Below are 24,096 nucleotides of genomic sequence, written 5' to 3'. Positions count from 1 at the left end.
AGTGCAGCTTTCTGAAGCCTCAGGGTAGGAATAGCAAAGGCATTTCTGAGTAGTTTTATAGATATCACTTTGATGATCAACTCTTTATGTGTGTATGCAACACCAATTCTCTATGGAGAACATCCTAATTCACTTAGTTATTTGGTAGTTCACAAGGACTTACAAGCTGGATAACATGGATATTTAAACATCTCTCTGCCACTGTCATTGACTTATTCTGATATTTCACATAGTCAGAAGACCCTAATTTTAATTAGGCATTCAGTGACCAATGGTTTATAATTCCTGCTGCACATTAGAACTTGGGAGTTTCTTCAAAATACCCATATTAGAACACCATCTTCAGACTTTATTTTATTTTGTCTAGGATAGAATCCTAACATCAGTATTTTTAAAAAGCACCTGGATGATTCTAACTCACCGCCAGGGTTTAGAATTACTGAATTATAAAATTTTTTTTATGATTCTCTACAATATACCATTCAGGGGGATTGGGGCAAGGCTCTAGAAGTGAAAAGGAAAAAAAAAAAATGGTAATATTATCTTATGAGAGTCAAAAGATGAAAGACAGTTGGGAAATTGGAGAAAATAGTGAATATGTAGAATGGTTCCTGAAAGTACTAACTGGACAAGGCTGGGTTAGGTGTTGGATGGTTTAGCTTAGGTTTTAGACTCAGCATTTTTAGCAGGAATTTTTTTCCCAATTGTAGGAAGCAGTCCAAGCAGAGAATAGAAGCTAAACTGTGAAATAAGCAAGTATCAAGTAACTTGCCAAAGTCATAAGTTTAACAGAGAAGGAATGTATCCATATTTTTGTTTGTTTCCCTGAATATCAAGGGTCTTGCGAAAAAGGTTTTTATGAATTGTAAATGGAATTCAGTGTTGATGAGCAAGGAGGACGATGGTAAAACAGGGCTTAAAAACAGGAGAAAATTGAGGCATTATAAATTGGAGAACTTAGACATACAAAACAGGAATAAAAGAAAGGATGGCATTAAAATACCAGAAAGAAATATGGGGGTATTTAAATTTAAGAATCAATGTATATTTCCACATGATAAAATTTTATCAAATAGCTATGGGTACAAGTTAGTAAATTAGAAGATCCATAATATTTATCAGAGTCCCTGAAGTCAAGAAATATGAAAACAAATGGTGTATGGAAAATCCACAATTCTGTTCCTAAACAGAAAAATAAGTATTTCAGCTAGTGCCAAAAATTTCAGATACCATGCCAAAGTGATCTGAAAATCTATGAATATCCATAATGGGGAGGTGCTGAGGATATGAACGGTTGCTAGTGGAATTTCAAAAGAGTTCTGACTGTAAACAATTTGTTCAGTAAATGTTTTTAAATCCCCATCACTCTCCTCCATCCCTAAGTTTACCCTTCAGTGGAAGTAGGACATAATGAGAAGAGTCTAGAAAAGCCAGCAAGGAACAGAAAACACAGGACAAGAATTGTGTCATCTATCCTAGTATAATGGGATGACAACCAAAGACAGTGATTAAGAGATAAAACTCATCTTAAAAGATCTTAAGGATACTCTGACAACCATGTATATAGATCAGACCGAGATTAGAAAGAATGGAAGTGGGTAAAATTAGGAAGTTTTTCAGGCATGCAGGAGAGAGGTAAAGCTTAGAATAAAATGTGGCAATGAACAAGGAAAGAAGTGCGGATATGTGAAAATTTCTTTATAGGTAGAACAAACCATCTCTGGAGATGATATGGATGTGTATATAAGAGAGGGACCAGTGTGTCGAGTATTATTTGCAGGCTTTTGGATTATGCACCTGGGTACACAGAGGAACCATTTACTGAGATAAGGAAAACACTGGATCAGCTGTAGGTAAGTAAGATCGAAAGTGCAGTTTGAACATGTTAAGTGAGAGAGAAGAATGGAGATACCAAGCAGGCTACTGAATATATCAGCATGAAGCTCAGAGGAAAAGTCTTCCAGTATCTTTCCAGTTTAAGAACAAGTATCTTTTTGAAAGCAAACTTCGAAGAAGTTGAAACATGTTTACATTTTCTTTGGTATTTAGGCAACAAACCTACCTATTTCCCTAGTGGTTATCAGAAACAGATTTAATTATCATGTGAATGTTCCAAGTTGCATCTTTGAAGACAATCAAACTGAACATAACTGCAGTTAATACGGTACATTAAACAGCCATGATCTTCTAGCTAACAATAAGCCAATAACCAGTTTGGCACTTCTTCCAAATCCTTCAGTCTGCCAGATGGGAAGGTACATATTTACTTTCTTTTGTGTACTTTCTTTTGAAACTTATTCCAGGATCTGGCCACCTGGTCTGTCATACTGGATATTAATTGACTACAGCCTGCCAATTAATGATGAGATTTGTCTGTTTGTAGCAGAAGTTATTCTGACTTCCAAAATGAACCTCCATTCTTCCTAATTAAGGAAAACAAAACTATTGATCTCATAAAACAATTTTTTTTACATGTGCATTACTTGCCACACAGTTCTGCAAGTAGTAACATAGTCAAAGATCTAGAATAAACTCAGAGAGGAATTTTTTAGGGAAAAGCAAAGACATCTTTTTCTTTCTTCACATTTAATACCTTAGTTAGCATTAAACAGAATGAAATAAAATGAGGAGGTCTAAAGATTTGTAGAATTTTACATATATCATGTAACACTTTTCTTCATCAACATCCTGGCATTGGACTGTGTATACTTGCAATAACTAAGTATCTTGGGACAAAAATCTGAAATCCATACTATATCAAATTCTGACCTTTAAAAAGAGGTACTTCTCAGTGTTTACTGACATTTATGGAGCAGATAAAACACTGAACACATGGAATTACTTTCTTCTCTATAAATATGCTCTCACCTAAAAAATTCTCCCCTACCCTGAGCCCTCTTGCCTTTCCTACCCCAAGTGATAAAAATCTCACTCACCTTCAACACCCAAGTTTCCCTGATCTGAGATAAATCTGTCCCTTTCTCTTGGCATTGTGTTAAGTACTATACCTGAACTACATTTGTTTGTGTATTTCTCTGAGTTAGACTAAGAAATCTTAAGGTTGTAGTATTACTTCTTGTATCAGAGAATATTTGCTGATAAGGGAGAAAATCAAGTTGCTCAAGGAAAAATACATGTTTATTGCATGATATAGAGGAATCTTTGTAGAAACAAAGCCCAGATTATAGAATCAGGACTCATAAAAATTAGAGATTAGTTCTCAATCACTCTCTTCTTCATGCTTTTCCATGGTATGCATGGTCTCTTCTCTTTATCCCTTTAATCAATTCAGTTTTATCAGCAGCCATGATTTCTCTGCACAATCATATTCTTGCATATTCTGTTTCTTATTCTGGGAGAAAGAACTTGCTTGGTTCACTTTGTTGAGCTTGTTTCAATTCTCCATTCCTGAAGAAAAGTAATCTTATTTGTCTAGCTAGGTAAGCCTGATTCAAAAAAGGTTTTAAGAGGCTAGGATCAGGTGATGTGTGCAACAAGGAGGATGCTGAAGTAATATAGAGGTAAATGGGTGCAACTGGTTTAGCAGGCAAGCAGCGGGTGCTAAGAATATAGAAACTGCTGATCAGAAATCCAGTTAGCCTCATTATATTATGGCCATTAACCAAATTTGTTGAAAGTGTTATGTCAGGTAATTTAGAAAGAAAATGTTAGTAGAATCCATACTTCAGTGAATGCATCAGAAAATTCAGAATATTGATGTATGTTGGCCAATGGTTTGTAGCTTTTAGACAAGTATTAGGAAAGAAACTCTGATGAGAGTAGTTTCAAGCATAAATGGTAGAAAATAGGTTCTTTTATAAAGGGACACTTTGCCTGTAGCCTGCAATCTAAATAAACTATGAGGGGAGGCAAGCAATTTTGACTCCGATAGTGCTGGAAAACCCTAAACATAGTAAGATTGAGGCCTGAGCCTTTTTACAGGTCTCTGACTCAGCTGATCTTGGTCAGACAATGGAACCCAACTGAGATCAGATTAGACTGAAGGTGTTGCTTTCCAATCCCTATTGTTTCAGATAGCCTCAAGGTAGTTGCTATTAAACAGAGGATAAGAGATGGGCTAGCTCCGGAGGCCAGTAACTAAAAAGGATTTGGACAAGTTTAAGATCTATGACTAGACAAGATCTTTGGCTGTAGTTATTTCACGTGAAACTGACTGCAAGCAAATAGGACCAGCTTTGGGGTACTTGTATTGACAAAAATACTGCAAGCTTATATCATAAAAGTGTACGGTTGCTCTATTCCTAAAGAAATCTCTGAGCCTCCAAGCTACAAAAAGAGGTTGTGCAGCTCCCAAGCATGCATACTCCCCATTGCAATCTTTAGCTGTGGCTGGAGACAACAACAAAGCAGGAGTCCTCAGCAATCATGGGGAATAAGGAACAAAGGAGTTCTTCCCAGAGAGCAGAAACAGGTGCTAACCAAACAAGTATATTCCACTGGCTTGACAGAGAATCTTCACAACTGCTGCTTCTCAGGAACTCATTATTGTTATAACTGTGTTTTTCTCTATTTTTTTCCCTTTTTTAAAAAAATAGGAATTTGTAGGGCGCCTGGGTGGCTCAGTCGTTAAGCGTCTGCCTTCGGCTCAGGTCATGATCCCAGGGTCCTGGGATCGAGTCCCACATCTGGCTCCCCGCTCCGCAGGAAGCCTGCTTCTCCCTCTCCCATTTGCCCTGCTTGTGTTCCTGCTCTCGCTATCTCTCTCTGTCAAATAAATAAAATCTTTAAAATAATAATAATAATAATAATAAAAATAGGAATTTGTAGCTATCTTATTTCTTATCCACTACTGAATATGGAAGGCAAGGCTTATTAGTAATTTTTATTTTATACATTATTAGATCCCCATCCAGGCCTGATGGAGAATTCTAAATATAACCCAAATAATATGAAATGAGCTGGATAATAACTGGCTAGGGATTTTGTGAGTCTCCCTTAGGAAATGGTGAATGAGTGAAGAGAAGGACAAATATGAATATTTCCATGATTAGAGAGCTTGACTATGGCATATTACCAGTATCTTTTACTCCTACTTCAATAATATACTTTTAGCTTGACACAATCTACATAACCAAATTCTACAATTTCTAGCATCTACCTAAATATGGCCAGGTGACAAGCTTCTGGCCTATGGATTTGAGCAGAAATGGTCTGTATCACTTTCAGTTATTGTCTTTAATAATATTGACAATAGTTTCCTTACAATGGCCACTAGAAATACTTCATTAATCAAGTAAGGCTAAGTTTATTAAACCTGCTGCATGAAGAAACAATATCATCTTAATAGTAGTGTCTTGGAAAGGAGAATGCAGAAAAGAATATTTTTAGACCTTTAGGGACTGGGATGGGATGATTTTGGGGGTCGGGGAGGGAATAGGATGATTTTAGGATGAGCCTTGCAAGTAAAAGTATAGATTAAATAAGGCAATACTGATGATATAGTAACTTTGAATTGGTGGTACAACCAAGATAGGATATTAAAGCAACTCTTGACTAAAAAGTTGTTGTCCTCATAGGTACAGTATTTTGATTGGTTTGCCATCTTATCTTTCAAGAGTAATTATTTCCTTATGCAATTTGTTAGTTTATTTCTGGTCCCAATAACGTTTAGTACAAAAACAGGGAAATATGCTTGGTCCCAAAATTGTCTGGCAAATAGATAAGAAAGTATGTCATTTCAGTTCTCAGCAAAATTTAAAGAATACGTCTCTAGACGTGTTCCCACTTTCTGCCAGCTAAGAGATGACACACCACTGCAATCTATGAGTGGCAGTCAAACGTTGAGGATGGCAAAGCTACCTACCAAGCTTGATCCTCTTGCCTACCTTAGGACTGTTACTTAGGAGAAGAATAAACTGTGTTTTATGTTAAGCCACTGTATTTTTCATATATTATAACACACATTCTGTATCCCAACTAATTTGTTAATATTATGAGAAATGTTTGCTTTGCGAAAAATGGAGGCAAACAAACTAGGAGGAAAAATGACTCAAAATTTGGAAACTGACTCAAAGGTAGAATGGCAGAATCAAGCTTACTCAGTGCAAGGTATTAGAGCAACCAATAGAATAGGACAATATATGTCAGTATCTACTCTACAGAAATAATATATAACATAGTTAAAGCAAAATAAAATATTGTATCAAAAAACAAGGCAGATAATTCCTTGCACATGAAACAGAATTAATATGCAAAGCGAAGTGTGGTGCCGAACTACAAGTCAAAACAGGCAACCCAGCTCTTATATGCACTGAGAACTCAGTGTTCCACATGATAGAATCTCTGAATCCAAGCTCAAAGAGAATCCAGGAGCTGCAGAAGTAGCATCCTCAATCTCTCTGATGGAAGCAAGCCAAAGAAACTGCTGCTGACCACCACCTAAAGTCACAGTTTTATAGCAAGTTGTAAGCCTAAGGGGGGCAGGGGGAAGCAGACACAGCCTCCTAATACAGAAATGAATTAAACCACCCAACTCATTTGATGTCATCTTTAATATAATTACAAACAGGAACACTGAAATATCATTAATTATAAGTCCTGGTTCTCATTTCAGCATCTAATTGCTATGCAGAAGGGTGAAGAAAGAGAATATGAACAAACAAAAGTATGAACCTGCAAACCGAAATTTCAAAATGTAAGAAAACACAGACTTCTAATAAATACAGCTGAGAAAATTCTTTTTTTTTTAAAGACTTTTTACGTATTTTTTGAGAGAGAGAGAGAGAACGCAAGCTGGAGGAGGGAGAGGGACAAGCAGACTCCAGCTGAGCATAGAGCCCGACATGGAGATTGATCCCAGGGCCCTGAGATCATGACCTGAGCCAAAACCAAGTCAGAAGCTTAAACGACTAAGCCACCTGAACACCCCTGAAAAAATTCTACAATCAGAATATTAACTTCATATAAAAGTAATTATATGGAATAGGCTGAATTTTTTAAGAAGCATATTTAAGTCCTCAAAGGAACAACTGAAGGAATCCATTCCATCTTTAATATCTTATCAAAAATAAGACATGAAAAATTAAGGCAGAAAGGAAGCAAAAAAATATCAATGTCAAATCTTGATAGTGAACACAATCACTGAAATAAATGCGTACACATAATGAGGAATATACTCTAGATAGCTCACAGTAGAATAAAAAAAACTAGTAAATGTCTGATGATAATGAGGAAAGCACCCAAAACAAAACATGAAGATATGTAAAAGTATAAAAATAATTGGTCATGATACAGGGAAGGTAGTATGAGAAGCATAAATTAATTGCCTTTCAGAAAAAAAGAAAGGGAATGGCAAAGAAAGAATATTTTAAATGTACCTAGAATTAAAAGTATGACTACTAAAAGTAAAAGTATATTCTGATTACTAGGTAAAATGAAAAATACAGACACATCATGGTAAATCTGAAAATCACTGAAAACAAAAGGAAATGTTTTAAAAGCTAACAGAGAGAAAAGACAGACCACTTATAAAGTAGCTGACTAGACCAAGAGCAAGCAGTATTACTATAAGTGGTAATAACAGATGCCAGAAGAAAATGGAGAAATATATTTAAAGTGCTAAGGGAATTTAATTGTTGTTCAAGAATTGTAGAGTAGATCAAATTACCATTAAAGAGTAAAGCCAAATTAAAACATTTTAGAGTATCTAAAGACTGAAAATTCATAACCCATAGACTCTAATTAAAATATCTCTTAAAAGATGTACTTCAGCAAAGAATAGGGAACCCAGAGATATAGGATACAAACAACAATTACAACAAAAAACTGAAAAATTTATTAGCAAACTTAATTTACCACTGACTATCAAAAATATTTGTGCGTGTGACAGTTAAAAAAAGGCAAATCTAAAACATTAAGTAACAAAATGGGGACCAGTTTAATTGATAGTTAAAGCATTATAAGATCTTCGTCATTTTCAAGAAAAGATAAATATACTGAATTGCAGTAAGTTTTGTTAAATAAGTTTATACTGAAATGTGTATGTTCAAAATTAATGGTAATTATTAAAATACTACATAGTCATAAGTTGCTGGTGGGAGACAAATTCTTACCATAACTTGGAAAAAGTGGCAATATCTACTGAAGCTAAATCTATTCGTACCTTATGACACAGGATTTCAGCTTCTGGGTATACTCTTAATGAGTGTTAATATCTGTCAAAAACATAAGAATTTTCATAATATAACCACCCAAAGTTGAAAAATACCACAAATGTCCATAAACAATAGAATAAATACATTATGGTATATTCATAAAACAGACCAGCACAAGGCAATAAAGGACAAGCAATTGCTACATATAACATGGGTAACTTTTACAACCACAATGATAAGCCACATAGATAAGACTCAAAAGATTATGTATAATATAGATATGGTTTAAATTTCAGGAATAGTGACTTCTAAAATGGCAGAGTAAGGCATTCAAGGAATCCACTATCACAAAAACATAATGAAAAGACTGAGTAAGCAATTAAACTCAACTATTCTACAACTCTTAAAATTCACTGAAGGAACAGAACAGTGGAGTCTGTGGTGTTTTAATTGGGGCTGTAACTATCCCCCTTTCCTCCTCAGCTAGGTGGCATGGTGATTGAGAAAAGCTGGTAAACTTTTAGCCACCAGTGACACCTAACTTCTTTTGGCCTCTATTAATAGATATATACCCAGAGCAGTCAATAGTTTGAACAAACTAGCAGCTTCCTGAAAATTTTCCATGCCCACAATTTTGTCATTATTTTATTTGACTCTGAGCTCAGCTTTGCAAAAACAAAACAAAAAACCAAACCAAACCAAAAAACCTCCATCTTCAGGACATTACTGAAAAACTAAAAATAATAACACAACGCTAGTAATACTGCAGCTGCTTAGGCTGTGATTTTAGTTGAGACAAACAAGAACCTGACACAACACTTTTAAGTAAAACATGAGGAAGAACTGAAATAAGACAAAAGCATCTATTTGGAGACTCAGATTGTAACTCAGGGAGCACAGATTCAGGTAGCAGCCCAAACTGTGTCCTTCTGGGGAACAAAAAGACAGGGGTTTTTAAAGAACACATTGCTTAAAAAGAATTTTGATTGATGTTGATGGCAGAAAACTAATCTTGGTTAAATGCAGTGGTTGCTAAGGCTATCACTAAGCAAAAGTATATTATTGTAACAAGTTGCAGATGTTGTTCTTATAGGAATATTCCTTGGAATATTCATCATTTGGCCCAGATCAAAGGTCCATGGTTCCACTTGGTAAGAACATGCACAAGGCCCACCTCCTTAATGGCTTCCCAGCTCCATTTTAAAAATCCTTAACATAAGTGACTCCATTTTATTTCACCTTTCACAGGAGTCATAGTAGTATACTTCAGTGAATAAACAATCTAAAGAACTAGAGCAGCAAAATCACTGAACAAATAAATAGCAATGAGAACAATAAAAACAAATAGCAACAAAAACAAACTCAGATACAGAGTTGTTACGATATCTTATGTAAAATGTCCAGTTTTCAATAAGAATTATGAGACATGCAAAGAAAGATGAGATTATAATGCATATATGGAAGAAAAAGCAACCAACACGAAATATCTCTCAGGGGACCCAGATGTTGGACTTAGTAGAAAAGACATTAATTCAGCTATTTAAAAATATGTTCAGGGTGCCTGGGTGGCTTAGTCGGTTAAGTATCTGCCTTTGGCTCGGGTCATGATCCCGGCATCCTGGGATCGAGTCCTGCGTCGGGCTCCCTGCTCAGTGGGGAGTCTGCTTCTCCCTCTCCCTCTGCTGCTCTCTCTCTGTCAAATAAATAAATCTTTATAAAAAAATAAAATAAAAATATGTTCAAAGAACTAAAAAAATTAAAGTATGACAATTACGTCTCACCAAATAATGTCTATCAAGAAAGATATAAAATTATAAAAAAAATAAAAATTCTGGAGTTAAAAATTACAGTAACTGAAATGAAAAAAATTACTGAGAGGCTCAATAGCAGATTTAAGTTGACAGAAGAATTAGCAAACTTAAAGGCAGGTCAATTGAAATTATCTGGTTTGATGAAAAGAAAAAATATAATGAAAAAAATGAACATTGCTATAGTTGACATAATAATCTATGTATAAAATCCCAAAGAACTGACAAAAAAAAATTTCTGAAACTAATAAGTGATTACAGGTCACAGGACAAAATCTGATACTTAAAAATGTACCATTTAAAATAACACTGAAAATTTATGCTTAAATCTAACTATATATACATGATCTATATATGTAAAAAACTATAAAATCTCTGACAAAAGAAACCAAAGATCAAAGTAAATGGAGAAATATGCCATGTTTGTAACTGGTAGACTTATTAAGATGTCATTTCTTCTTACCAACTTGATCTATAAATTCAACACCATCCAATTAAAATCTCAGCAAGGTAGTCTTTATATGGAAAGGCAAAAGACCAAAGCAGTCAACACAATAATGAAGAAAAAGAACAAGTTTGAAGGACTCACACTACTACCTGATTTCAAGACTTACTATAATGTAATTAAGATGCTTCTTTGTAGTGGCAGAAGAATAGACACATAAATAAATGGAACAGGACAGAGAGCTCAGAAAATCACACACACAAATATAGTCACCTAATCTTTGACAAAGGAGCAAAGGCAATTCAGTGGAGAAACAATAGTCTTTCAACAAATAATAGGACATCCCTATTCAAAAAAAAAAAGAACCCAAATACAGACCTCTCACAAAAATTAACTCAAAATGAATTACAGACCTACATGTAAAATTCAAAACTTTAAAACTTCTAGAAGAAAACAAAGGAGAAAATCTACATGGCCTTGGATTTGATAATGAGTTTTTGATACAACTCCAAAGGCATGAGTCACAAAAGAAAAAAGTTAAATTTGATTTTATTAAAATAAAAAGATGTCTGCTCTGCAAGACAGAATAAGACACTTAAGAGAATGAAAAAAAAAAACCACCAACTGGGAAAAATCAGCAAACCACATATTTGACAAAGGACTTGTATCCAAAATATAGAAAAACATCTGAAATTCAATAATAAATAAATAGAGCAACCTAATTTAAAAATGGACAATGAATTCTAACAGGTAACTCACTAAAGAATGGCAAATAAGTATATGAAAAATGTGCAACATCATTAGTCATTAGGGAATTGCAAATCAAAATCACTACACACATATTAGAAAGGCTAATATTAAAAAAAATGATTAAACCAAAAACTGATTAGTATGTGAAAAATCAGGAACTTTCATTCATTGCCAGTGAATGTTTATAGCAGCTTTATTCATAATCACCAAAATGTGTGAGTAACCAAGATGATCTTCAATAGATGAATGGATTTAAAAAAAAACCTGATACATCCATCTGATAGTATATTATTCAGTAATAAAAAAGAAATGAGCTCTCAGGCCATAAAAAGATACAGAGGAACCTTAAATGTATATTGCTAAGTGAAAGAAGCAAGTCTGGAAAGGCTATATACTGTATCTCCGATTATATGACATTCTGGAAAAGGCAAAACAATAGAGACAGTAAAAAGGTAGGGGTTGCCAGGAGTTTGGGGAGTGGGTTGAATAGATGAAACACAGAAGATATTTAGGGTGGTGACATTATTCTGTATGATACCATAATAGTGGATACATGACATTATGCATTTATCAAAACCCATGGATCTTTATAATACAGAGAGTAAACCTTAACGTATGCAAATTAAAATATCATTTAATAGGTTTGGGGAGCCAAGGATGGAATCCCAGACTGTATAAAGAGAATATAACTCTATTATAAATAGATGAAACAATCTCACTGAAGGGAATGGGAGGAAAAGTTGCTAAGTAACTTTGGATATGAAAGAAGTCTGAAAGCTTAAAGCAAAAGGACATGGACATAAACACTGTACTCCAGTTGATAAAGTTTTTTCTCATGGGGGTACAGGGTTAACAATATTGATATAAATACTGATATTGATATAAATGCATACTGGAAATTAACAATGAAGTGGCTCTTTATCTTGACCTCATACTATTCCTATCAGTCACTATCAGTGTCTTCAGTATTTAGTGCTCTGATACTCAAAGGGAAAAATGAAGAAAGGAAAAGAGAGAAGGACAGAGAGAAAAAGAAAAAGAGAGACAGGGGCACCTGGGTGGCTCAATCAGTTAAGCATCAGCCTTTGGCTCAGGTCATGATCCCAGGTCCTGGGATCGAGTCCCATATTGGGTTCCTTGCTCTGCAGGGAGTCTGCTTCTCTCTTTGCCTGTCGTTCCCCCGTTTGTACTCTCTCTCTCTCTCTCTGACAAACAAACAAATCAATCAATCAATCTCAAAGAAACCGAGAGACAGAGTGAAAAGGAGGGAGGGAGGGAGGGAGGGAGGAGGGGAGGAAGGAAGGAAATTTTTTGTATATAGTGTTTAAGGGTACCTAGAAAAAAAGTTGCTATTCAATTATTTTTCATATTACTCTCTGCTATCTGTTTTTTATAAATAATTTGGACGATGTGTGATAAAGTGTTCAGCAGAGGTGAATTTTGGTTAAGTTTCATTTGAATAGAGACAAGCTCTATATTTTATTCCTGGATTTACCCCTGAATCAACTGAGTTTAATTGGATATAGTCACTTTAATTTGGGGAGCCTCAAATTTGACTTCAATAAAATGAGAAGGTATCTCTTTCCTAAGGTCACCTCACACTTTAAAGGGCTAAGTTGCATGCAATTCTAACTCTATATAGATTCATGTTTCTCCTTTAGTGCATATGCTACACCATAGAATTGAGGTCAACTGACGGAGATAATTCTGAGGTTATTACTTTTTTTTTATGTTCAGTCTTCATGAATTTGCAAGGAGTTACACAGTTCTTACGGATTCTAATTCCCCATTAATACAGGATATAGTAATCAGCAGAGGGCGGTAGAACTCTAGCAATGAAAATAGTATTCCAGTATAAGCTCTGCACAGGTTGCTTCTGCCTAATTATTATTGCATAGATTTTTTAACTTGTTTAGTTTACATTTTAACAACTCCTGTATAAATAAATATATGCATGTGCAGCCTCAGTGAGTAATTAGAAATTAGCTATTATTATTGTAAGCTATTGTTATCATAAATATTTTGGTATAGCATTTTTCAAAACAGTTAACAAAAAAAGTTAAAAGAATATATATCCAACTGAGGGCTGCTGTAGGGAAGAGGGTGGAGGGATGGGGTAACTGGGCGATGGACATTGTAATGAGCGCTGGGTATTATACAAGACTGATGAATCACAGACCTGCACCCCTGAAACAAATAATACATTATATGTTAGTTACAAAATTAAAATAAAAAATAAAGAAGCCAAATTATTTCAATTACAATGAGAATATCATGAAATTAGTTCTTTTCATCAAATAAGCAGATGAGAATGTTTATATTAGTAAAATAATTAAATCAATACCTACACAGAGTTTAAAATTCAAAATAAGCATGCTTCCAGCTAGGAATGATTTTTTTCAGTTTTCCTTTTATTTTATATCATCTGTGAAGAATCAGAAATGAGGTACCAAAAAAAGGACAGCCCCATTTTGGGGCTACATCCCAGAGACCTTACTAATTCTAAAAGGTGTTGTATGTAAATTTGGGGAAATGATTCATTTTTATTTCCATTTAATTATTTGTAATAGAGCTTTATTGAGATATAATTTACATACAACAAAACTACACATTTTTAAAAGGATATGGTCTAAAAAATGTATTCACCCAACTAAGGAATATACAAATAAATTTGTAGAACATTTCTATCACCTCAAAATGTTCCTACATGCCTCTTTAATCGATTTATGGTACTGGACTTTATATAAATAGGATCATGCAATATATGCTTTTTTTGTGATTGGTTTCTTTCGCTATGCATAGTGAGTGGTTTTTAGGACTTACGCATGGAGTATATCATGTATAAGATTTATATCTGACTCCTATTTATGGCTGAGTAATATTCCTTTATATGAATGTATCACAATTTGCTTCTCCATCCACCAGTTGAACATTTGGGTTGTTTCAGTTTGGGGCTATTATAAATCAAGCTTCCAAGAACATCTATGTGCAACTCTTTGGTTGGATATGTATTTTTATATCTTTTGAGTAAACACCTACGAGTACAATCACTGGGTCCTATGGAAGGTGCTCATTAACTTTATTAGAAACTGAGCAATTGTTTTTCTAAGTATTTGTACTAGTTCTCATTCCCACCAACAGTGCATTTAAACTCCAGTTGCTCCACATTTTCACAAATATTTGGTATCATCAGTCATTTTAATTTCAGTCGTTCTATGATGAGTATAGTGGCATTTCATCATATTTATAATTAGTTATTCCTTGATTAATGATATTTTTTAAAAGATTTTTTATTTATTTATTTGACAGAGAGAGAGAGAGAGCACAAGCAGGGGCAGCTGTAGGCAGAGGGAGAGGGAGAAGCAGGCTCCCTGCTGAGCAGAGAGCCTGAAGTGGGGCTGGATCTCAGGACCCTGGGATCATGACCTGAGCCAAAGGCAGATGCTTAACTGACTGAGCCACCCAGGCTCCCCCCTTGATTAATGATATTAAATATCGTTAAAAAAAAAAAACTTTTTACTTTGATCATTTGTTTAGCTTCTTTTATGAAGTATCCAGATCGTTTGCCTTTTTTTTTTTTTTTTTTTTTGATTTGGACTACTTGTCTTTGTGTTCAACAGTTAAGAGTTCTTTATATATTCTTTATAGACATTCATACATAAGTATTATGCTTTTTTATACATTTTTGATACAATTTTGTATTAAGCAGAAAGCAGAATGACTTGACATTTTTTTGTCATTTGTAAATATCAGGAATATTTTCTCCCACTCTGGTAGCATGGTTTCTCACTTTCTTAACTATCTTTAAAAGAACAGAAATTATTAGTTCTGATAAAGTACAGTTTACAGAGTTTTTCTTATTTAATTTATGCACTCTGGTTTATGATCAGATCAGTGATCTGATCTAAATAAAATCTTTGCTTATTCCATTGTCATGAATACTTTCTCATTTTCTTTCTGAATGTTTAGAGCTTTTAGGTATAACATTTAGAAATGTGATCTATTTTGAATTAATTTTTATGTAGTCTGTGAAGAGTTGATGTGTATTGTTTTCCTTATAGATATCCAGTTGTTCTGGAACCATTTTTTAAGAAGATTACCCTTTCCTTTTTAATTATTTTGGCACCTTGTAAAAACCATCAACAGACTCTATGTGTTGGTCTATTTCTACAATATCTATTTTGTTCCAGTGAACTTTATTTTTATCTTTTGGCCAATACCACACTGTCTTAATTACATAAATTTATAGCAGTAGTTCTCAACTGGGGAATGTCTGGAAACATTTTTAGTTGTCACAACCATAGGGGGTGGGAGATGCTACTAGCATCTAGAGTACAGGGGCCCAAGATGCTGCTAACCATCTGACAATGCACAAGAAAGTTCCAGGGAAGAAAGAATTGTGTAGCCCAAAATACCAAATGTGGCCAGGTTAAGAAACCCTTCTTTATAGCAATTTTTAAAAGCAATTAATATAAATCCCTCAACACTGTTCATTTTCAAAATCATTTCGGCTTTGTTAGGTTATTATATTCCCTTATAAATTTAAAATCAGCTTGTAAGTTTAAAAATAACAAATCTGGAAGGATTTAAATTGAGATTTTGTAGATCACTTTCAGGGGAACTGACATCTTAATAGCTTTGAGTCTTCTAATCAATGAACATGATGTATCTCTCCATATATATATATAGACCTCTTTAATCTGAACCAATGTATTTTAAGTTGCAATGTACAAGCCTTGCACATATTTTATTAAATTATACTAAATATTTAATATTCTTTCATGCTTTTAAAAGGGCATATTTATTTTATTTTACATTTTATTCATGAATAGTTTATTCATACTTAACAAAATACAATTGCTTTTTCTGTATTGATCTTTTATCTTTGATGGTTTTAAATTCATTTCTTATTTCTGAAAGCTTTTTAACATATTTCTTAGGGTTTTCGATGTCTAGATATCATGACAGGTTATTTTTCCTTTTCAATATCTTTTTGTTTCTTATTCTTTGTATCTTATTGATTCTTATTGAATCCTATTGTTTCCTATCCTTGTACCCTACATTGGCTAAGACTTCTAGTTCAATAATAAACAGATATGACAGTGAATATCCCTGTCTTATTTTGCTTAGGAGAAAACATTCAGTACTTCACAAAATATGATATCCGCTGCAGGGTTTTGTAGATGACCTTTATCAGATTTAGAAAGCTTCCTTCTTTCATACTTGCTAAGAGTTTTTGTTTTTGTTTTGTTTTGTTTAATCATGAATGGGTATTAAATATTGGCAAGTGCCTTTTTTCCATCCATTGAGATGATCATAGTTTTTTTCCTTTATTCTGTTCGTGTGATGAATTGGATTCATTGATTTTTGAATGTTAAACCAAATACGTATCCTTGGGATAATCCTACTTGGTTATGATATATTATCCTTTATATATAGTATTTAATTTAATTTGCTAAAATGTTGTTAAGGACTTTGTGTCATGTTCATAAGATCTTCAAAGTTTTTTGTTTTCTTGTTATGTCTTGGTCTGTTTCTGTCATGACAAGGCTGGCCTCAAAAAAGCATTTCTTCTCCTTTGTTTTTAAACAAGTTTGCATACGGATTGGTACTATTTTTTTCCTAAAGAATTCAACAGTGAAGTTCTTTCTAAGAAGGTGCTTATATGAATTTGATTCCGTACAAATATATACACATACACACACATAACACATACAATTATTCAGAGTTTCTATTGCTTCTTTTTTAAGTTTTGATTATTTGAATCTTTCATTTATCTATTTTAAGCTATAAAATTGCCATAAATTTGTTCATAATATTTATAATAAAAAGTCTGACTATATTTTTTGATGTTTGAGTGCTGACAGCTTTTAAACCTCAGCCTCTGCCTTTCCCTTCTGTTTCATATCTGGGAAAGCCAGTAAGTGAGCCTGTATGTTACTTCCTTTGATATCAGTGGGAGTTTCAAACCATGCAAGCCCCTGCCTACACAAGGGAACCCCCATCCCAACCCCATACCATCACCACAACTTAAAAAAAAAAACAAAAACAAAAAAACAAATCAATCTCCTTTCCCTGGTCTCTCAAACCATTTTCAAATAGCTTGGGTTCTTGCCCTGCTCTCCCCAAAAGCTTCATTATGCAAGTAATAAACATTTTCATATCTTCTTGGCATGCATAGGCATCATTAGTCTTGACATCTGAACCAAATTTTGTGTAGCAATCATACTGCTTCTGAAGAGTGATCATAATATATTTGCTTACTATTTTTTTAAAGTTTCTTAGATTTGTAATGCTGTCACTTTTTCATTCCTCATCATAACCAGTCTACATAGAGGTATATCAATTTTATTAACCTTTGTAAAGAACTACTTTTGGGTTTATTTTCTCTGTTTTTTAGTTGCTACTCTTCATTATATTCTGTACTATTGAGTTTAATTTACACCTCTTTTTTTCTCATTATTTAAGTTCTAATCTAATCTTTAGTTTTATGTTGTTTTCTTTTATCTAATAAAAGCATTTATCATAATGCAGTTATTTCATGTATTTTGTTTACTTGCTAGTTATTTATGACAGGAGGGCAAGTACAGTACCTTTTACTCCATTATAAAAAAAAAAGAAGTATAAGACCTTTCATTGCGTTAATTTTTTTTGCATTAATTTTTAATGAATCTAAAAAATTCTTCTCTATGCTTCATACTTCCCAAGTAGAACTTGTTTTAGTTAACTCAGTGATCATGCTACTATAAAAAAACTAAGTTGTTCAAACTTAAGAGACTACTCTTATGGATTGTCTCAAAGAGGATTTTTGCAGACAGTCCTTTTGAGGTTATCTAATGGCAGACATTTTAGCTTTATCAGATATTTTTTTCTTATGTAATTTTATATCCAGATTGTTACCACTGTTTCTTTTCAGAAATGGAGGCCAAGCTTGTTAACCTATGATTGGAATTCCTGAATCTCCTCATGGAATTGTCTTTTTGTTGTATTAGAAAGCTTTACAAAGAACCTTAATCAGAAGAGGCTGTTTAGAGCAGTGATCACTTTATTACTGGTATTTCTTTTACTGTAAGGTCCTACCTTGATATCAGTAATTTTGGCTAGCAAGTCTCTCTCTCTGTGTCACTTTTTTTTATAACCTTCTGTAACAATGAATTAGTCTCTAAGTAAAACAACTGTCAGTATACATTTGTCCACCTTTTAAAAGAACACTTTATCATGCTCTAGAGAAGACCACAAATTTGGATATTTGAGACAATTTGATTTCTGATAGGAGATTGGATGTTATAAGACAGTCTGGAGTAGTTATTGAATATTCTGCCTAGTATTGTCCCTTTTTATTTTAAAATAGGACCCATCAATAAACACTATTAAATCAGGAGTTGTCATGGAATTGTCCAAAATATCCATTTTGTTCATGGATATTGCTTAAACTTGAGAAACACAATTCTGGGCTTCTCCTTTATTGGTTAAGACTAAGAGAGTTAATGTATAGAAAATGTTAATTTGATAGTAAGATGAGGAGAAAATTAGACTTCATAATAGGAAATAAACTAGTTTGGTGTTTTCATTTAGCAATAGAGAGTGTACTGCATGTTGAACCCTCAGGTAGAAGGTAGTCTTCATTTAAAATCTGATAATGCTTTGATAATTTAGTTGAGGCTACAGATAGTCAGTCTCAGGCAAATGAAAATAAACTTTGGTTAGTGGATCAAGATAAAGTCTATAATAAGCATATGTCTTTGGTTTGTGTTAAGTTTTTTTACTTGATAGTCCTAAATCATGCCTAACATGTTCATGTACATGCCAAAAGAAAAGTTTAAGATAATCAGGAAAAACTCATCTGAATTCCTACAGGCTTTTTTCCACTTACTGTCTTTTTGCCCCGGGATTATAGCCCCTTCTCTGGTTACTCCTAGAATTATGCATATTGATGTCCACATCAGCTATATTATGGAACTTCTAAAAATAGTCCTTCTGTGGTAAATGTTATCTGGTAGCGCTATTAGAAAGTAGATTCCTGTCTATTTATTAAATTGGCAGGGGTCACATAACAAAGAATAAAGTAGTTTGCTTATAATAGTAATCTCAAAGTACAATTATAGGTTGGCACTGAAGGATTTAGGATTGCAGGAATGTTCACTATTTAAATGGCTTTTATAAATAAAGGCAAAATATGTTCACTTCCCCTGAAGACTTGTACTACTGAATGTATATATTCAAGGCTGTCTGTTATTATCTTCTGGTTCCACCAGACATTTTTACCGTAAGCAAAAATACATTTTCCTCTCTTTCATACTTACTACCATTCAATTTGCTTTATTTCGTGATTTTTAGGTAACTGTGCTCTGTGGGATCTGATGTTCTATGGTAGTGGAATTAATAAATATATAATGATACACATATTTTCAAAAAGACATTAGTGGTCATTTATATTTATAGATAAGTCTCCTTGGGAACTTACAGGGTAAACAGAGAATTGTTGGAAACCAGTCTCTCCTGTGAGTGAAATCACAGGACAGAATTTGGATAGCCTCCCTTCTGCTTCGTAGCAAGTGTTCGAGGTTGTTTCTTCCAATGATCCTTCTGTTTGTAATATCTGTGTCTTTCCATTGGCTCTTTCTAAAAAATCAGAGGACCTTTTGGTCTTTTTATTTTGAAGGCCTGTAGTTTATCTGGAGGACCGTAAGTGTTTTTAATTCTGGTTCATTTACTTTCTGAGGCTCATTGAAAAAATGTCAGCCAAATTAAAGAGCATCTAGCAATTTCCTATTATAATTTTAGGTGTGAGCTTAGTTATAAAAGACAGAAAAAGATTCCATCTATTTTTTTCTCATGTATCTGCCACAGAATATTTTATAAAAACTAGTCTAATCTTAAAATCTCATTGATTCACCTCTATTTTGTTTGCAATTTTGAATCTTTGTTTAATCTACTATTAAAAAAAGGATTCTGAAATGGCCTTATGAAGTGTATTTCATATTTTTCCCTTGATCTTTCAAAGATATTTTTAAAAGTATGTGCAACTGGATTATTTGGATTTCCTCCTAGTTTTTTCCATCTTACTACTTCTAACTATGTTTCCTCATATGAAAGGCTGACAATTAAGTAAATTTGCTGGTACATATCTGGCAGGCCAGAATGAGAAGTACCTAAGAAAATTTTGAATTTTTCAAAAAACTTCTGCCTAAATTCCTGAGGTTAAAAAAAAGAGAAAACTTTATCGGTGGCCTTCAAATTAGGTCTAGACAAGAGTTACCTGCTTCTGGAAATGAGCTTTCTGGTCCTGCAATTTTAAGGGAACATGGTACAACATGGCTGAGGAAAAGGTAACCCATTTAAGAGGTGAGAGGCAAGAGTAAAAGGATGTAAGTGGATTATGAAGGTGAGGTAGAAAAAGATGCAAGAGAAGTAGATTTCAGAAGATTTGGAAAGTTCTAAAACAGTTGATTGCAGAGTAAGTGTTTGGTTTTGAAGCTTCAGATACCAATTAAAGAGGTAACTATTGCTATTTGGTATTAGTTTAAATTTTTGGCTTTCTTCAAAAGTATAATAATTGTGAAACATTAAAAGTCCTCAAAATGATTTTTGTTTCTAATATCTAAACCATTTACCAAGGACAATACAATATCTGGGAATATAGTGGGAGTTTAAGAAAGATGCATGAGTATTTCCGGGAAGATATAGCAGCTTTGATGTAGATGAACCCGTAATAAACAAGAGAGAACCTTTGTAAGCTGTTACATGTGTTTGTGTATAAATGATGTTCTGTGTTACCCAACCCAAGCAAAGGGTAAGAAAAGGCCATGCAAACAATGATGCAATAACCTCTGACCTGGAAATGTGAATTAAACAAAGTGATCTTTTTCACAAATTGACAAGATAGCAAGTGAAGTCAAGAACTTTGAGGGCAGTGACAGCAAGATTTTTAGCCCAAATTACCCCGAACAGTTCAATGAACCTCTAATTGTCATTCTTTTTGGCTGATTTAGATTATATTGGACGTTTACCCAGCTGGTGTCTCCTGAGTCAGGTACATGTGTATCTCCATGACCAATGGTACCAGCATCTCCTTCAGGTCACCATGTAACCCAGTTTAGAAGCATGAGAAACACACAAGTATGGGAGTTTGTTAAGATGTCCATGCAAGGGGGCGCCTGGATGGCTCAGTTGGTTAAGCGACTGCCTTCAGCTCAGGTCATGATCCTGGAGTCCCGGGATCGAGTCCTGTATCGGGCTCCCTGCTCAGCAGGGAGTCTGCTTCTCCTTCTGACCCTCTTCCCTCTCGTGCTCTCATTCTCTCTCTCTCAAATAAATAAATAAAATTTTTAAAAAAAGATGTCCATGCAAGGTCTAGTCCCTAATATTAGTCTCTTATTCTGTATCTCTCATAGTAGTTCTGCTTCTCTGCATGATATGCCTATTCAAGACATGAATCCTTTCCCATTTTAATCTTGGTGATCTTCCACCAGTGAATTTGCACCGTGGAATTTTAGGAACTTGCAGTTTCCTGCATGTCTAATAAATATTTTTGCTGCAATAAACAAATCCATACCCACTCACTCTTACTATTCTTAATAGGTACTAAGCAAATACTGCCATATTCAATTTAACTGGCTCTATTTCAACCATGATAATCTCATGCTCCTGAAACCTGATTATTCAAAGCCAACAGAACAGGATTAGAAGGGTTACTGGAGATAAGGGATGGTGTAGCCACAAGACCAATGTCTCCTTTCTTCTCGATTCAATTGCCTCCATTTCCATCTGCCTCTAATGACAGTGAAGTTTTAGTTATCCTCTTAAAACTGATCTATGTTTAAATGTAAATCGACTATACTATACAATGACTGTACAATGATATAATTGGGCATGCTGTTAAACAAGTTAAATTTGTTCATGAAATGTAACTTTGAAAATGAGATGTGTATTTTAATGAATGACAGAGGTGAAGATGAACTTTATACTGAACCTATAACGTGGATCTATGGCATTTTTCTTTTAGAGAAACATGGGAAGAACTTGGAAGAGTTATTTTCTTTGAAATTAATGCCATGGTGAATATTATCATTATTATCACCATAAACAGTTAAATCAAATTATAAATGAGAAATAAACTTTACCCATTGTATTCCTAACTTAATTTAAAACACTGAAACTAGAAACATGGTGGAAAACACATAAATACAGGTATCAAGTGGAACGTCTAGCCATTCCCTCAGCTGATACATGGATATATTTTAGTATCTAAAAGAAGAAAAACAGCAAACATTTGCCAGATTTAATAATCCTTTCCAGAAAAATATGAATTGAGTATTCTGTGGGGCTCTTTCTTTGTGAACATAAATTCCCCCTCAATAAATGTATTTAATAAATTCCCTATTGAATAGCTAACCTAGTTAACCATCTACCCAGAATATTCTTGCTCATCACATCCACAGTTTTGTTGAGAAGAATGACAGAAGGTCAGATCTGATAGTATTTTAAAATTTCTTCTATGCTATCTTTCCCTTAAATAAAAATGAAGGGGTTGTCATTATGCTTTCTGGAGTAGACAGAAATATAGGGAGAAAATAAATGTTTCATATCACCCTTTATATTTTGGAGGATATTAAATATCCTCTATGTTAAGGATACTCAGGCTAACATAGCAACAATGAATTGTTATTATAGTAACTGCAATTTCAGTGAAATATGTCTGACACTTAATCTTAAATGAATACCCCAAAAATCCAGTTCAAAGAAATTGATTTATTAATTGATATTTCCAAAAGTGGTCAAGAAACAAAGAAAATATACAGATAAGAACTAAGTGTATGAAAAGATGTTTAACATCATATGTCACTAGGGAACTGCAAATTAAAACAATGAGATACCAGTACACTATTAGAATGGCTAATATCTAAAACACTGCCAACACAAAATGCTGGTGAAGATATGGAGCAACAGGAACTCTCATTCTTTGCTGGTGGGAATGCAAAATACTACAACCACTCTGGAAGACAGTGTGGCAGTTTTTTTACAAAACTAAACATCTTACCATATGATCCAGCAATCACACACCTCAGTATTTGCCCAAATGAACTGAAAACTTACATTTACACAAAAACTTGCATGTGTATAAACATGGCTGTTCATAGCAGCTTTATTCATGACTGACAAAACTTGGGGGCAACTAAGATGTCCTTCAGCGATGAATGGATAAATAACCTATGGTATATCCAGACAACAGAATTATTATTTAGCACTAAAAAAGAAATGAGCTGTCAAGCAATGAAAAGACATGGAGAAAACTTAAATGTATATTACTAAGTGAAAGAAGCCAACTTGAAAAGCCTACATATTATATGATTCAGACTATATGACTTTCTGGAAAACGGATAACTATGGGGATAGTAAAAAGATTAATGAGTGCATAGCACAGAGGATTTTTAGGTCAGTGAAACTATTCTGTATGAAACCACATTGGTGGATACGTGTCATTATACATTTGTCAAAACCCACAGAATCTACAACACCAAGAGTGAACCCTAATGCAGACTACAGACTTTGAGTGATAATAATGTGTCAGTGTTTGTTCATTGATTGTAACATATGTACCACTCCAGTTCAGGAGGTCCATAATGAGGGAGGTTGTGTGTTTATGGGGGATGGGAAGTATAGGAACATTTTCTGTACTTTCTTCTCATTTCTGTTATGAACTTAAACTTCTCTAAAAACTCAAGTTTTTTAATTAAAAAATGTAGTGAAGATTTGATATGACACTAAAGTTAGCTTGTAAATTTATCTTGCTTTATTCAATATGTGAATATATTGCATTGAGGAATATTTATGATTAAATTCACAAATTACTGAAATGATCAAAACTTCATTATGGGTATGCCAAATTCTCCTGAAGAGATATCAAATGGTAGCAATGCTATGTACGGTTCAAAAGTTTTGGGTTCTAATGTAAATATCATGCTTTATATTTTAAAAC

Source organism: Zalophus californianus, chromosome 2, assembly GCF_009762305.2.
Source record: "Zalophus californianus isolate mZalCal1 chromosome 2, mZalCal1.pri.v2, whole genome shotgun sequence".
NCBI classification, from domain to species: domain Eukaryota; kingdom Metazoa; phylum Chordata; class Mammalia; order Carnivora; family Otariidae; genus Zalophus; species Zalophus californianus.
This window is presented reverse-complemented; position numbering follows the sequence as displayed.